Below are 13837 nucleotides of genomic sequence, written 5' to 3'. Positions count from 1 at the left end.
TTTACTTTTAAGACAAAAAATGTTAATATATAAGTTGTTTTTCTAAACTAACCCCCCCCAGTATTCAGATTTAATTGCATTGTTGGCATTTTGCAATAAAAATGGTTTTTGAGTTGAAGTTTGGGCACTCATCTCTAAAAGGCTCACCATAACTGCTTTAAAGTATATAATTCAGTGAATCTTGAGCATGTATAAAATCATTAGCATCATCAGAGTCAAAATATCATTTGCTTTCATCCAAATAGTATCCCTCATTCCCCTAACACTCTATTGCCTAAGTTTAACTAGGTCCTAGCAATAACCTGCCTGCTTTCTACCTGCAATTTTGTTTATTCTAAACTTTCATGAAAATTGAATAATAGAATATATAGTATTTTCTGTTTAGTTTCTTTTTCTTAGCATACTTTTTAAGTTTATTCTAGTTGAATATATTGTCTTAATAGCTAATTCCTTTTTTATTCCTGAGCAACACTCAATTGGATAAATGTATTACAATTTGTTTATCCATTCATCAGTTGATAATTGTTTGGGTTGTTTCTGATTTTCTGTTTCTATGAAATAAGCTGCTGTGAACATTTATATCCAGATGTTTGAATGAATATATCATTTAATTTCTCAGGAAAATATCTAGGAGTAGAATTCCTGGGTTGTAGAAGTGTACCATTTATTCACCAGTAAATTACTTTAGTGGCTTTATCATTTAATATTCCTACCAGCATGTATGAAAATTCTAGTTGCTCAGTATTCTTACAATACTTTTTAACTATTCTAGTGAGTATGTAGTGGTAGCATATTGCCATTTTGTCATGTATATGTATGATGATTACTAATGTTGGGCAGCCTCTTATGTTTATTTCAGAATTGTGTACCTCAGATGAATTGTTTGTTCAAATAATTTGCCAATATTTTTACTGAGTTGTAAGATTTCTTAAAAAAACAACGAATAGGTGTTTTTTACAAGATATGTTTTCCCATATTTTCTTATAAGCTATCACTTATATTTTTCTAAGTGTTTTTTAAATAGAAGAATTTGTTCATTTTGATGAAGTTAAATTTATCAATCTACACTTCTAGTACCCTTATGCAGACTTTGCCTACTAGGGTGCAAGGATTTTATTCTATTTTTTTCTATAAGTTTTATAGATTTAGTTTTATTTAGTCGAAATCTATGAGGTGCTATAATTTAAATTTTATATATAGCATTTGGATTAAAGTGCTATTTTTGGTATTTGGAATAAAGAAATAATCCAAACAGGGCAAGCCATTGTTTCTACCCACCCCACCTCCTGCCATGTTTTTGCCATAGGATGTTTTGTTCAAGCAATGTAACTGTTCATACTACGTGATGTTCCTGCCCAATGTATCAAAACATTCTACTCAAGCAATGTAACTATTTGTGCTGCTAGGCAATGTAACTGCTGCACAGTGCACAACCTCAGTTACTCAAAAACAAGATGAGTCACCCAGGGACTTCTATGAGCAACTCTGCAATGTGTTCCAAATCTTCACACCATTAGATCCCAAGGTTCCTGAGAACCAACAGATGATCAGTGCTGCCTTCATAGCCCAGTCCACTTGGGAGATAAAATCCTACTTAAAACTCAAGACTGCCATGTAAGTGGGGAAACTGACTACAGATCCCCTTGTGTCTCAAACAATATCCATATTGCAAAGAGATTGGACACTGGAAAAAATGAGTACCCAAATCACAAGGGGGCACAGCTAGTCAGTTGCCCCACATCATTCCAGCCCTCAATACCAACCTAAGCCACCAGTGCCTAACCTGATTGGACTTGTAGAGATTGAGTCAGGTTAGGAAGGACCAAGGTCCCTCACTTTGGGCCCCCAGGAGCCTACAGTCAATGTGCTTACTAGGGACCAAACAGTGACTTTTATGTGGACACAGGCTGAACATTCCATTGTGACCATCCCTGTGGCCCCCTTTACCAAGAGGGATGCCACCATCATGGGAGTAATTGAAGTTCAGGCTGCATGACTATTTTGCCAAGCACGGACCTGCCAATTGGGAGGACATGAAGTAGTCTATGTATCTGTCTGAGTGCCCTATTCCTTTCCTGGAAAGAGGCCTGCTGACTAAACTTGAGGTGTGCAGAACATTTATCTCTGAGGGACCTGCTAACCTGAACCTAGATGCCTGTAAAAGACTGATTGTATCTGTAACTATATCCAGAGAGGACAAGTGGAAACTTCACAATGTTGATTGGGAAGAAATAAACCACCCAGAATTACTGGAGACATTTTCAGAGATCTGGGCTGAAAAATCTCCACCTGGAATGACCAAGAACCAGCCCTCAATCCTGGTAGAATTTAAACCAGGGACAAAGCTTGTCAGGCTGATTTAATATGCTATACCCAGAGAGGCATGACTTGGGATCCAGGAACATATTAGCCAGCTAAGGGGTGCAGAGATCCTCAAAAAATGTGAGTCCCCTTGCACACACCCCAGCTTCAATTAAAATGCCCGGCAGAATAGGATACAGAGCACTACAAGATGTCTGGGCAATCAACAATGCCACAGTTACTCTGCATCTAGTAATTTCCAAGCCCTACATCCTGCTGAATCTGTTCCCATCTTCAGCAGCCTGCTTCACCTGCCTCAATCTTAAAATGCAACCTTCTGCCTGCAGCTGGCCCCCCAAAGCCAGCTGCTCATCACTTTTGAATGAAAAGACCCCAGTAGGGGGCAAAAGACACAGGTAACCTGGAGACTTCCTCAAGGCTTCAAAAACTCTCTCCTTATTCGGGGAAGCTCTGACTGCTGACATAACTTCCTTCCCAGGGAATAAACTGAACTGTACTCTGCTCCAATATGTAGACGACCTCCTGCTGGCAAGCAAAAGCAGACAGGACTGTTGGGAGGGGACATGACCCTTCTGAAACTGCTCATGGATGCAGGATACAAGGTGTCCTAAATGTACTGGAAAAAAGTCACAAATATGCTATCCTGTCTGGTACCTGAGATTCACCAAGAGACACCCTGGAATAGGAAACAAGTCATCCGCTCCCTCGCAGGACCTGTTAACAAAAAGAAACCAGAATTCCTCAGGGCATCTGATTTTTGCTGAATCTCAATCCCAGGGTTTGCAGAAAAGGTCAAACCCATCTATGCTGCCCTGAGCAGACCTGAGGGGCAGCCTTTAAAATGGGAAGTTCAGCCAGAATCAGCCTTCTGAGAGGTGAAACTGCTCCTCATCAGCACTTCAGTGTTATGGCAGCCAGGAATTTAATCTTTATGCACAAAAAAAGACTGGACTTGGCACACTTCCAACAACTGTCACCCTCAATAAAGAAGCAGAAAAATTGACTTTGAGACAAAACTTCTGAGTAAAGGTTCCCCACTCCATTATGACTGATGAATAAGCAGCAACAGAAGTGGCTCTCAAACACCAGAATGATGCAGGACCAAAGGCTGCTATGTGAAAATCCTGAGTTACTTTAGAGACTGTTCAGTCTTTAAATCCAGCTATCTTCCTGCCAACTGAGGAATGGCCTGCAGACCATGACTGTGAAGTCACACATGAGCTGTTCTCCAGTTGACTTAAACTCACTGAGGTACCAGAACTCAGACAAGATGCTACCCTGTTCATGGATGGTAGTGGCTTCATATAGGATGGAGAACTTCTAGTGGGATATGCAGTCACAACTACAGACCAAATCATTGAGGCAGCCCCCCACCCAAAGGGATGGTCTGCACAGAGGGTGGAGCTTTGGGTACTCATTTAAGCCCTCTTAACATCTACACTGACTCTAGATAAACTTTTGCCATGGTTCATGCCCACAGTCACATATATAAGGAAACAAGAATATTGGTGGCAGAAGGTAAAAGAATAAAAAATAAAAAGAAGTCTTACAACTCCTAGATGCTCTCTGAGAATCAGAGAAAGTGGGCACCAAAAGGGGCAGGATTCCATCATCTTAGAAAACCATCTGGCAGACCAAGTGGAAAAGGAAGTTGCCCACACTGGCACAATAACACCAACTCAAACTGTTTTCACAGAAATAGCCACACTCCCTAAAGCTTATCAAGATACAGAACCGATATACACTCCAGAAAATCAGTAGGCCCAACAAGAAGGAGACTTTGGAGACCCTAGTGCATGGTGAATCCTGCCAGATGAAAGGCCACTCATACCTCAGCAAAGAGCATATGCCCTAGTTCAAGAATTCTACAACTTGAAACATCCAGGAAAATCAATATCTGAGGCACTATTTGGTCAATATTTCTACATTTTCTGGCTGTCATCCCTCTGTGCCACTATAAGCCAGTGATGCCCAATCTTTACCAGAAACCACCTCCTGCAATGACCCAAGCCAACCCCAGAAATCCAATGTATTGAGATGTTATCTTTTGAAGACTTAAAAAAAAGACTTAAAAATAGACTTTACTGAAGTAAAACCTTGTCAGCTAAAAAATTACATATTAGTCATTATCTGCACATACTCAGGTTGCATCAAAGCCATAGCTACCCATGCTGAGAAAGTACACGAAGTTGTCAATCTCTTGTTGCATGAGGTTATCTCTTTATATAGGCTACCCTTAAAAATAGGAAATGACAGTGGGCCAGCTTTTGTAGATGAACTGGCACAGACACTCACTGATCTACTGAAGATCAGATGGAACCTTCATATTGTTTACAGACTCCAAAACCTCAGGAAAATTAGAGCGCAAATGTTGCACCCTAAAGACCACACTAACCAGGTTATATCAGGAAACCCAAGGCTTGACATGTTATACTCCAGGTCTTATGCACTCCAAAACCATCAGGCTATTCTCTTTATGAGATTTTGTTTGGAGGACACCCACCCATAATAAGGGTGTTCAGAAAGGACCTCACACATTTGGGAGACAACAATCTAATTATAGAAATATGAGCAAGATTTTCTCTCAGTTTCATGAGACTGTTCTTGAAAGGATCCCTTTCGCAGGTACCCTAGTACACCTACCAGTCAGGGGACTCAGTTAGGGTTAAACAATGGGAAAAGAAGCCCCTTTGACCTATCTACACAGGACCTTATATGGTTGTGCTAGTCATGCCCACTGATGTTAAAGTTGCAAGAGATGTCCCATTGGCCCATCAAGGCTCAAAAGGCCCACCCCACAGAGGTCTCAAACACCCAGACAATGCACCCAGACCCTAAGAATACCCTGAGGATTTGTCTCAGAAGACCTTGGAACTCAACCTGATCTCAGATACATCACTAACAGACAACAGCCCTGCTCTAGTCACACCAGAAGATGACCAGACTGTGCAACCTATAAGAGAAGGGAAATAGCCATTGATAGAGTGGAGAAAGTATACAGAGTTCTCTTTGCTTGATGATTGATAATGAAATCAAAGGCTCAGAATTCTAAGCAGAGAAACATAACTTTTTACTTTGCATAGATGCTTTCAAATGTTAAGAAATGGAATGCTAACTTTCTGTACCCCTCTGCAGCTCTACTTGCTGGGTCCAAAGAACCCTTTTCAATTCTCTGAAAAAACAGATTTTTTAAAAAAAACTAGATGGATAAAATGTGTGCAGTAAAGATAAAAGTGTACAGTAAAGAAAAGCAGGGAGGAAAACAGATGCATGAGTCAAAGACAAAAGAATTGAGAGACTCAAGGGGAAGGGGAAAAAAAATGAGAATCAAGACCTGTCATGTAAAGGTACAAGATCCCAATAATGAACGCAATTGTACTGTATACTTAAAATGTACCAATAAACTCAAAAAAAGAACAAAAAAAAAGGGGGGAAGACTCAAGGGACAGTGAAGCCATGAAGAAGGAAGTGTGGCAGTAATAATTAGGATTTTGCAAATCCAAGGTATTGTGGCTTGTGTTTAGATGTCCCCTCAAAGCTTCATATAGTCATAAGTGGCATTTTTTAAGAAGTGGCTGGATCTAGTGTGTGATGTTGAAATTGATTCATGGTGCAATGCCAGGATCAAGGGCACTAGGATGAAAGTTGTGAGTGCTACCCACTCTAAGTAGTCTGGAAAAAGATATAAGGGGTAGAAAAAGCTGTGGCCATCTCTTTTTGCTTTCTCCTTCTGCCTTCCATGAACTGTTTCTCCACTCTGATGCCACTCTGCCTTAGAGCCACCTGATTATGGACTGAAACCTCTACAAACTGAGATAAATAATCCTTTTGTCCTTTAACTTTGAGTATCAAGAAAAGTAATTAAGACATATTTGGCACCAGAGAAGAGGGGTTGTTGCTGTGACTGTCCCTAATCATGTGGTTTGGCGCCATTGGAGCTGGTATGTTGGAAAGGAGTTAGGAAAGGTTTATTTTTTTTTCTCATTGAATTTATTGGTACTTTTAAAGTATGCAGTACAGTTACATTTATCATTCGGATTTTGTACCTTTGCATGACATCCTGGTTCTCATTTTTCCCCATACCCTTGTCCTCCTTTCACTCCTCCACCCTTCCCTATTTACAGACTTTGTTTCCATTTTTTCATTTTCTCATATTTTTTCTTTTCCCTTATTTCCTTTCCCCTACCCTTCCCACTTTCCCGACACCTTTAGCCCTTTTCTTCCTTTTTTACATTGTCAGTTATACAATTTGGATCTTATTTACACTTTTAGTTTTTTACACCAGAGAAATTATTCAATATTTACACATGTGTGTCTTATTTATTTCACTTAGGAGTATGGCCTCAATATACATCTATTTTCCTATGAATGGATCTAGTTTCTCATTCTTTATAGCTGAGTAGAACTCCATTTTATAGAAAAATCACATCTTCTTTATTCAGTCTCCACTTGATGGGGAATTGGGCTGTTTCCAAGTTTAAGCTATTACAAACTGTGCTGCTATAAATATGGATGAGCATATATCACTGTGGTATGATTCTTTTAATCCTTCTGGAAAGATACCCAGCAGAGGGATGGCTGGGTCAAATGGAACGTCTAGTCCTTGTTCTTTGAGGTATTTCCATATTGATTTCCACAGTGGTTGCACCAGCCTGCACTACCACCAACAACGGAGGAGGGTTCGTTTCTCCCCACAATGCTGCCAACATTTGTTATTGGTCGATTTCTTGATAGCAGCCATTCTTTCTCTCATTCATTCATTTCTCTCAAATGACCAATGATGTGGAACACTTTTTCATATATTTATTTGCTGCTTTTTCTTATTTGTCTGAGAAATGTCTGTTCATTTCAGATGCCCATTTTGTTGTTGTTGTTTTGTTTTGTTTTTGGTACTGGGGATGGAACTCAGGTCCTTGTGCTTGCAAGGCAGGCCACCGAACCACTGAGCTACATCCCTGGCCCCCAGATGCCCATTTTTTAATCAGGCCTTTATATTAGGAGGGCCTAATTGTTTTGAGTTCTTTATATATTCTAGATTATAGTTCTTAGTTCTTTGTCTGAGGAGCAGCTAGTAAAAATTTTCCCCACATTGTAGGTTGTCTCTTAGCTCTGTTGGTGATTTCTTTGGCAGTGCAGAAGCTTTTTAATAAGATGAGATCTCAGTTGTTGATTCTTTGTGCTCTTTCCCGTGCTACTGAGGATTTGTTCATAATCTTTTCCTATGCCCATATCTTTGAGAGTTCTGCCTAACTTATCTTCCAGCAAGTTTAGTGTTTCTTTTTAATATTTAATCTTTAATCCACTTGGATTTTAGTTTAGTGCATGGTGAAAGATAAGATTCTAGTTTTAATCTTTTTCAAGTTGAAAACCAGTTTTTCCAACACAATTTATTGAAGCAGCTATCTTTCCTCCACTTTTGATGGTTGGCTCCTTTGTCAAAGATGATATAGCTGAGTACATCTGGACTTGTTTCTGTATCTTCCAATCTATTTCACTAATCCTTGGGATTTTTCTTTGTCAGTACCATGCTGTTTTTATCACAGTGACTTTGTAGTATATTTTCAAATTGGGAATTGTGTTACCCTGTGTCATGCTTCTGTTGCCTAGAATGGCTTTTGCTATTCTAGGTCTCTTCTGTCTCCAAGTGAATGTTTGAATTATTTTCCCTAGTTCTGTCAGATATACTGTTGGAATTTCATTCAGAATTGCATTGAATCCATATAACAGTTTTGGAAGTATGGCCATTTTCACTATGTTGCTTCTTCTTACCCAGGAGCAGGAGATATCTTTTCATTTTCTTATATTCTCTTCTATCTCTTTTTTTGGATTGTTGTTTTCATTTAGAGGTCTTTTGCTTCTTTCATTAGATTGATTCCTAGAAACTTCATATTTTTGGATGCTATTGTGAAAGAAATTGTTTTACTAATATCTCTTACAGTGAGTCTGTTATTTATGTACAAGAAGGTTATTTATTTTTGAGAGGTGATCTTGTATCCAGCTACTCTGCTGAAAGTGTCAATTAAGTCTAGGAGTCTTTTGGTGGAATTTTGGGTCTTCTATGTCATCAGCAAATAACAAGAGTTTAACTTCTTCATTTCCTATCTTTATTGCTTTTAATTTCTTTCTCTTGTCTAATTGCTATGGCTAATGTTTCCAGACCTATACTGAAGAGGAGTGGTGATAGTGGGTATCCTTGTCTTGTTCCTGATTCAGTTTTTGACCATTTAATATGATGTTGCCTGTTGGTTTTTCATACACTGACTTTATTAAGTTGAGACATAGACCATCTATTCCAATTTTTTGCAGGGTTTTTATCATGAATGGGTGTTGAATTTTGTCAAATGAGTTTTCTGAATCTATTGAGAGAATCATATGGTTTTTGTCCTTGACTGTGTTAATATAGTATATTACATTTCTTGATTTACATATGTTGAACCATCCTTCCATCCCTGGAATCACTCTGACTTGGTCAGGGTGTATGATCTTCTTGATGACCCTCTGTATTCTGTTTGCCAGTATCTTATTAAGGATTTTTGCATCTATATTCGTTAAGGAGATTGGTCTGTAGTTCTCTTTTTTAGTTGAGTCTTTCCCTGGTTTGGGAATCAAAGTAACATTTGCTTCCAGGAATGAATTTGGAAGTATTGCTTCCCTTTCAACTTCATTGAAAAGTTTAAAGAGTAGTGGCAGTAGTTCTTCTCTAAATGTCTTGTAACATTCAGTGGTTAATCCATCAGGACCTGGGATTTTCTTCACTGGTAAACTTTTAATTGCATTTTCACTTTCATTAATTGTAATTGGGATGTTTAGAATTTTTTAATTTTCTTTGTTTAAATTTGACAATTCATAAGTATCTAGAAATCTTAAATCTGTCCATTTCTTCTGTGTTTTCCATTTTATTAGAGTACAGGTTCTAGAAGTTGGCATTCATAATCCTCTGCATTTCTGCTGGATCTGCTGTGACTTCACCTTTTTCATTCCTAATTACATGGATCTGAGCCTTTGTTTCCTTTTTCTGACAAGGTTGGCTAAGGGTTTATAGATTTTATTTATTCTTTCAAAAGACAACTCTTTTATTCATTGATTTTTTGTATCATTTTTCTTAGTTTCCATTGCATTGATTTCTGCTCTGATCTTTATAATTCCCTCCCTTGTGTGAGCTTTGGGTTTTTCTCTCTTCCTTTTTCTAGGAGCCTAAGATTCATCATTAGGTTCTTTATTTGAGCTCTCTCTGGTTTCCTAGTGTGGGCATTCACTACTATGAATTTTCCACATAGAACTGCTTTCATTGTTTCCCATAGATTCCTACACTTGATCTTAGTCAAAAGGCCGAGAAGTGATCCCCCATAGATTCCTGTATGTTATATTGGCATTATCATTTATTTGTAAAAACTGTCTAATTTCTTCTTTAATTTCCTCTGTGACCCATTGATTGTTCAGAGGAGTGCTGTTCAATTTCCATGTTTTTGTGAATTTCTTATGGTTTCTTATGCTAATGATCTCCAGCTTAATTGCACTATGGTTTGATAATATACAAGGGATAACTTTGATTCCTTTGCATTTATTTAAACCTATAAGGAAAGGTTTAGATATGCCAGTTGAAAAAGTAGAGTTGGGATACCCAAGGCTGTACTTGACAGATAATTCTGGTTAGAGCTCAAAAGACCAGGATGCTGGTAGAAATTCTGCCAGTAAAGTCCAGACTTTGGAAGTTTCTGCTGTGAAGGATTGCATTGGCTGTTGGACTCCAGATGATGTGAGCATGCCTTGTCAGAAAGTTTGTCTGCATTTTGTGTCCAGAGACTCTGTCTGAGGCTGAGATTAAGGTCAGCAAACTAATCTTACAGAAGAAATTTCAAGCAGTCTAGTGTTGAGGCAGTGGTATGGCCACTGTTGGAGGCTTTTAGCCAGATTTATGTTGAGAATCAGTATAGAGGAATATGATTTAAAGCATTTCAAGTTTGAACACAAAGAAAGCTCCAGTAAAGTTTTGGCCTGCAGAAATGTAACAGAGCAGAAAGTAGCCACTGAAAAGACTAGCAGGGGGGAAAAAAAGCCAAGTATTTCAGAAGACAACAGAAAAGATGGCTTGATGACATCATAAGAACCAAGAGGACTCCAGCCCCTTCAGCCTCAGAATTGCAAAAATAAAAGACTTTGAGAAGAAATTCCAGAGTACAATGTTCCAGAATGGTGGTGGCCTATGGAGGTTGTTTCTTGGGATTTCATTCATAGGTGCTAAGACCCCTACAGCCAAGAGAAAAGGAATCTTGCTACTGCTGCAGCTGGTGATGGACCTTGGTGTCATCCACATGGTTATGGCTTTGGTTGCATGCAGAATGCAGGAGTTGTGGGGTCAGGAAGGCTTCCACCCAGATTTCAGAAGGCCTTGGAAGTCAGGAATTGTGCCCCTGAGAGGGCAGTACATGAAACTGCGAGTGTGAAGCCAAAAGTGAATTGGAGACTCTAGAAGTTTGGAGAAGACAGAACCATGGATTGCCTGGGGAATATTTCAAGGAGGAAGCATAACAGGCTTCACAGAGTAGACATGAGACTACAACTACTGGCATTGGATAGAGCCACCTAAGCCCTTTGGAGTTCACAACTCATCGCAGTTTGCAGGGATGCTGTAAGTGGAACTCTGGGATTTAATGGTTCCCTTGCTGGGGAACCATTGCTCTTGCTTCTTTCTCATTCCTTGCTGTTCCCCTCTTTGTAACCTTGGAATGGAAATGTCTGTCTTATGCCATGGAATATTGGAAGTGTTTAACTTTCTTTTCATTGGTACAGGGGCTTGCACCTCAGAGTCTGCTTTAAATCTCAGAGGAGGCTTTGAACTTGGACACTTTAGCAATGCTGAAACTATTAAAACTTTAGCAACTCTTGGAGATGGACTAAATGCCTTTTCATAAAGGTATGCATGATTTGTTGTGTGGTCATGGTTGAAATGTTATAGCTTGTGTTTAGATTTCCCCCCAAAAGTCTCATGAGGTCATAGGTGGGGCTTTTGCAGAGGTGGCTGGATCTAGAGTGTGTGACACTGGAATTGATTCATGGTACAATGCTAAGATCAAGGGCACTAGGATTAAGAGTGTGAGTGCTGCCCACCCTAAGAAGTCTGTGTAAGATAAAAGGGACAGAAAACACTATAAGGTCTCTTGTTGCTTTGTTCCCTTCTGTCTTCCATGAACTGTTGCACCTCTGTCATGTGCTACCCTGCCTTGCACCCAGTCAATTATGGACTAAAGCCTCTATCAACTGTGAGCTAAATAAACCTTTCCTCCTTTAACTTTGAGTGTCATGTATTTTGTCTCAGCAAAGAGAAAAGTAAGACAAAAGATGAGCAATCTAATCACTCACAAATTGTATTATACCAACATCTAGATTCAGAATCCAGGCAGGACCCAGAGCTACTTTGGTTGATAGTAGGAAATTTCCAGTGACAGATTGGACAACATTTCTCTTTTAAACATTATTAACAGAGTAGAAAGATTGTATCTTTAAATGATACACACACACATACACACACACACACACACACACAAATACACACACATTTCTACACTTTTGTTTTCAAAATAGCATTAATAAAAATTTGGGCAAAATTTTTAAAAACTTTTACATGCTGTCTAGAAATTTTACAGTAAATATTATTACCTAGTACCTAAATATTTTCAGATCAAGGTTTGCAATAATTGAATTTCTAAAAAATATATCTCTAATAATTAAATGTTCAGTTGATTTATGTTTTTTTAGATATGTGTCTGCTCTAGATTTATTAATCATGTCTTGTATTATGGGCACAATCTCTGCTGTTATCTGAGAAATTATTTCTGATTTAATTTTTTCCCAAGTCTTCTTTCATTGTCAGTTGAGTATCAGATTGTTCCATCTTATTTCCCTTTGTGATCTGGAAGTCTGGCTTTTATGCTTATTTCCATGGCTTCTCATTTTAACAGATGCAGCCTGCTGTGCCTTTGTTGAGGGAAACTTTTGCTCACCCAGTGGTCTTCAATTCTCAGTAGACCACCAACCATACCAATTCCTGGGTTTAGAATGGTGGCCTTCTATATCCCTGAGCTGACCTATTGGCTGTGAGGGCTTCTGGCTAGGACCTGTGCACACTTGCAATGGTTTCTAGGTGTGCCTCTTGCTTGGGCCCTTATATATCGGTTGTTGGGGGGGCTTTGGCTGGGGACTGTGTATCCCAGTTCCTGTTATCTTGTGTAGCCTTCTGGCTAGGGTCTCCAGGCACTTGACAATGATATCTGTGCAAGCCTCTGGCTGTTGCCTATGTGTCTGTGTAGTTCTTTTCCAGGTGGGGCCTTGGCTGTAGCTGATGTCATGGAGAGCCTCAGATGAAGCTTGCACACTGGTGCAGCTCTTTTCTTGGTGAGCTGTGGCTTGGGCACATGTACCTATACCTCCTGGGTCAGGTCAGGACAGGGCCTTAGCTAGGACCCACCTGCAGCCATGTCAGCCCACGAGCTGCTCCCTGGAATGTGCACACACTTACTGATGATGTGGTAGAACTCTGGATGAAGTTTGCACACCTGTTCAGCTCTTTTGTAGGTGGCCTGTAGTTTGGGGACATGTGCCTGCACTCTGGCATTGGGGCAGGGCCCTACCTGCAGCCATACCAAATGACTCTGGTCCACACAGCTGCTCCCCCAGGATGTGCACAAACTTACTGATGGTATGGTGGAACTCTGGATCAATTTACCTATTTTTTATTGTCATGTTTCAAACATATGTTCATCAAATGTAGAAAGTTATATGAATATTTATTAATTAAAGGAGAATCCAAATCAATGAGTCTGACTCATTTTTAAATTTTTAATGTTTAATGATTATCAGTGTTTTGCTACAGAGTAATCAGGAATAATGGGTAAACATTTACATAAATTAGCAAAGTGATCCACATCCATATAAACCAAATAATTAAGCAGTCCTCTTCTCTTCACCATGTTTATCTTTCTGTGTCTCAATGACACTTTTTTTTAACACCACAGATTCATTTTTGTCTTTTTAATACATACTTCAGTGACATATAATATTAAAGGTCTGTAACCTTGAGAGTCCCCAAAACCTGAGTTCTTTGGTTTTCCAAGTTTAGAGTTTAAATCATAAAATATCCTGAGAATTATTGGACTTCTCTTCCTTTCTGTTGTGTAGCTGGAAGAATAAGTGCTACAGAGCTAGCAGCAGAAAATACATGTTGACCCTAAGGCTTTGACTGGACTTTGGACATCTCAACTGTTGAAAGGGAAGTGACAGAGGGCTGTAGTGGTGGCCTCTGGATCCATGACATTTGGGAGTAGAAGACTGAAGTAAAATGAGTTTTGTGATGTGGTTAAGCATCTCTATTGTTCTTCTTGACCCAGTTCTAGGGACTCAGGCTTGGGCATAGCAAAACATTATGAATTACTGTTGGTTATTCTTCCATCTACTTAATACACAGAAACAATTCTTATTTTTCTTCTTTTTTTTTTTTTTTTTTTTTTTTTTTTTTTGT

The sequence above is a fragment of the Fukomys damarensis genome, unplaced genomic scaffold (genome assembly GCF_012274545.1).
Source record: "Fukomys damarensis isolate Sample0158 unplaced genomic scaffold, DMR_v1.0_HiC HiC_scaffold_38, whole genome shotgun sequence".
Lineage (NCBI taxonomy): Eukaryota > Metazoa > Chordata > Mammalia > Rodentia > Bathyergidae > Fukomys > Fukomys damarensis.
This window is presented reverse-complemented; position numbering follows the sequence as displayed.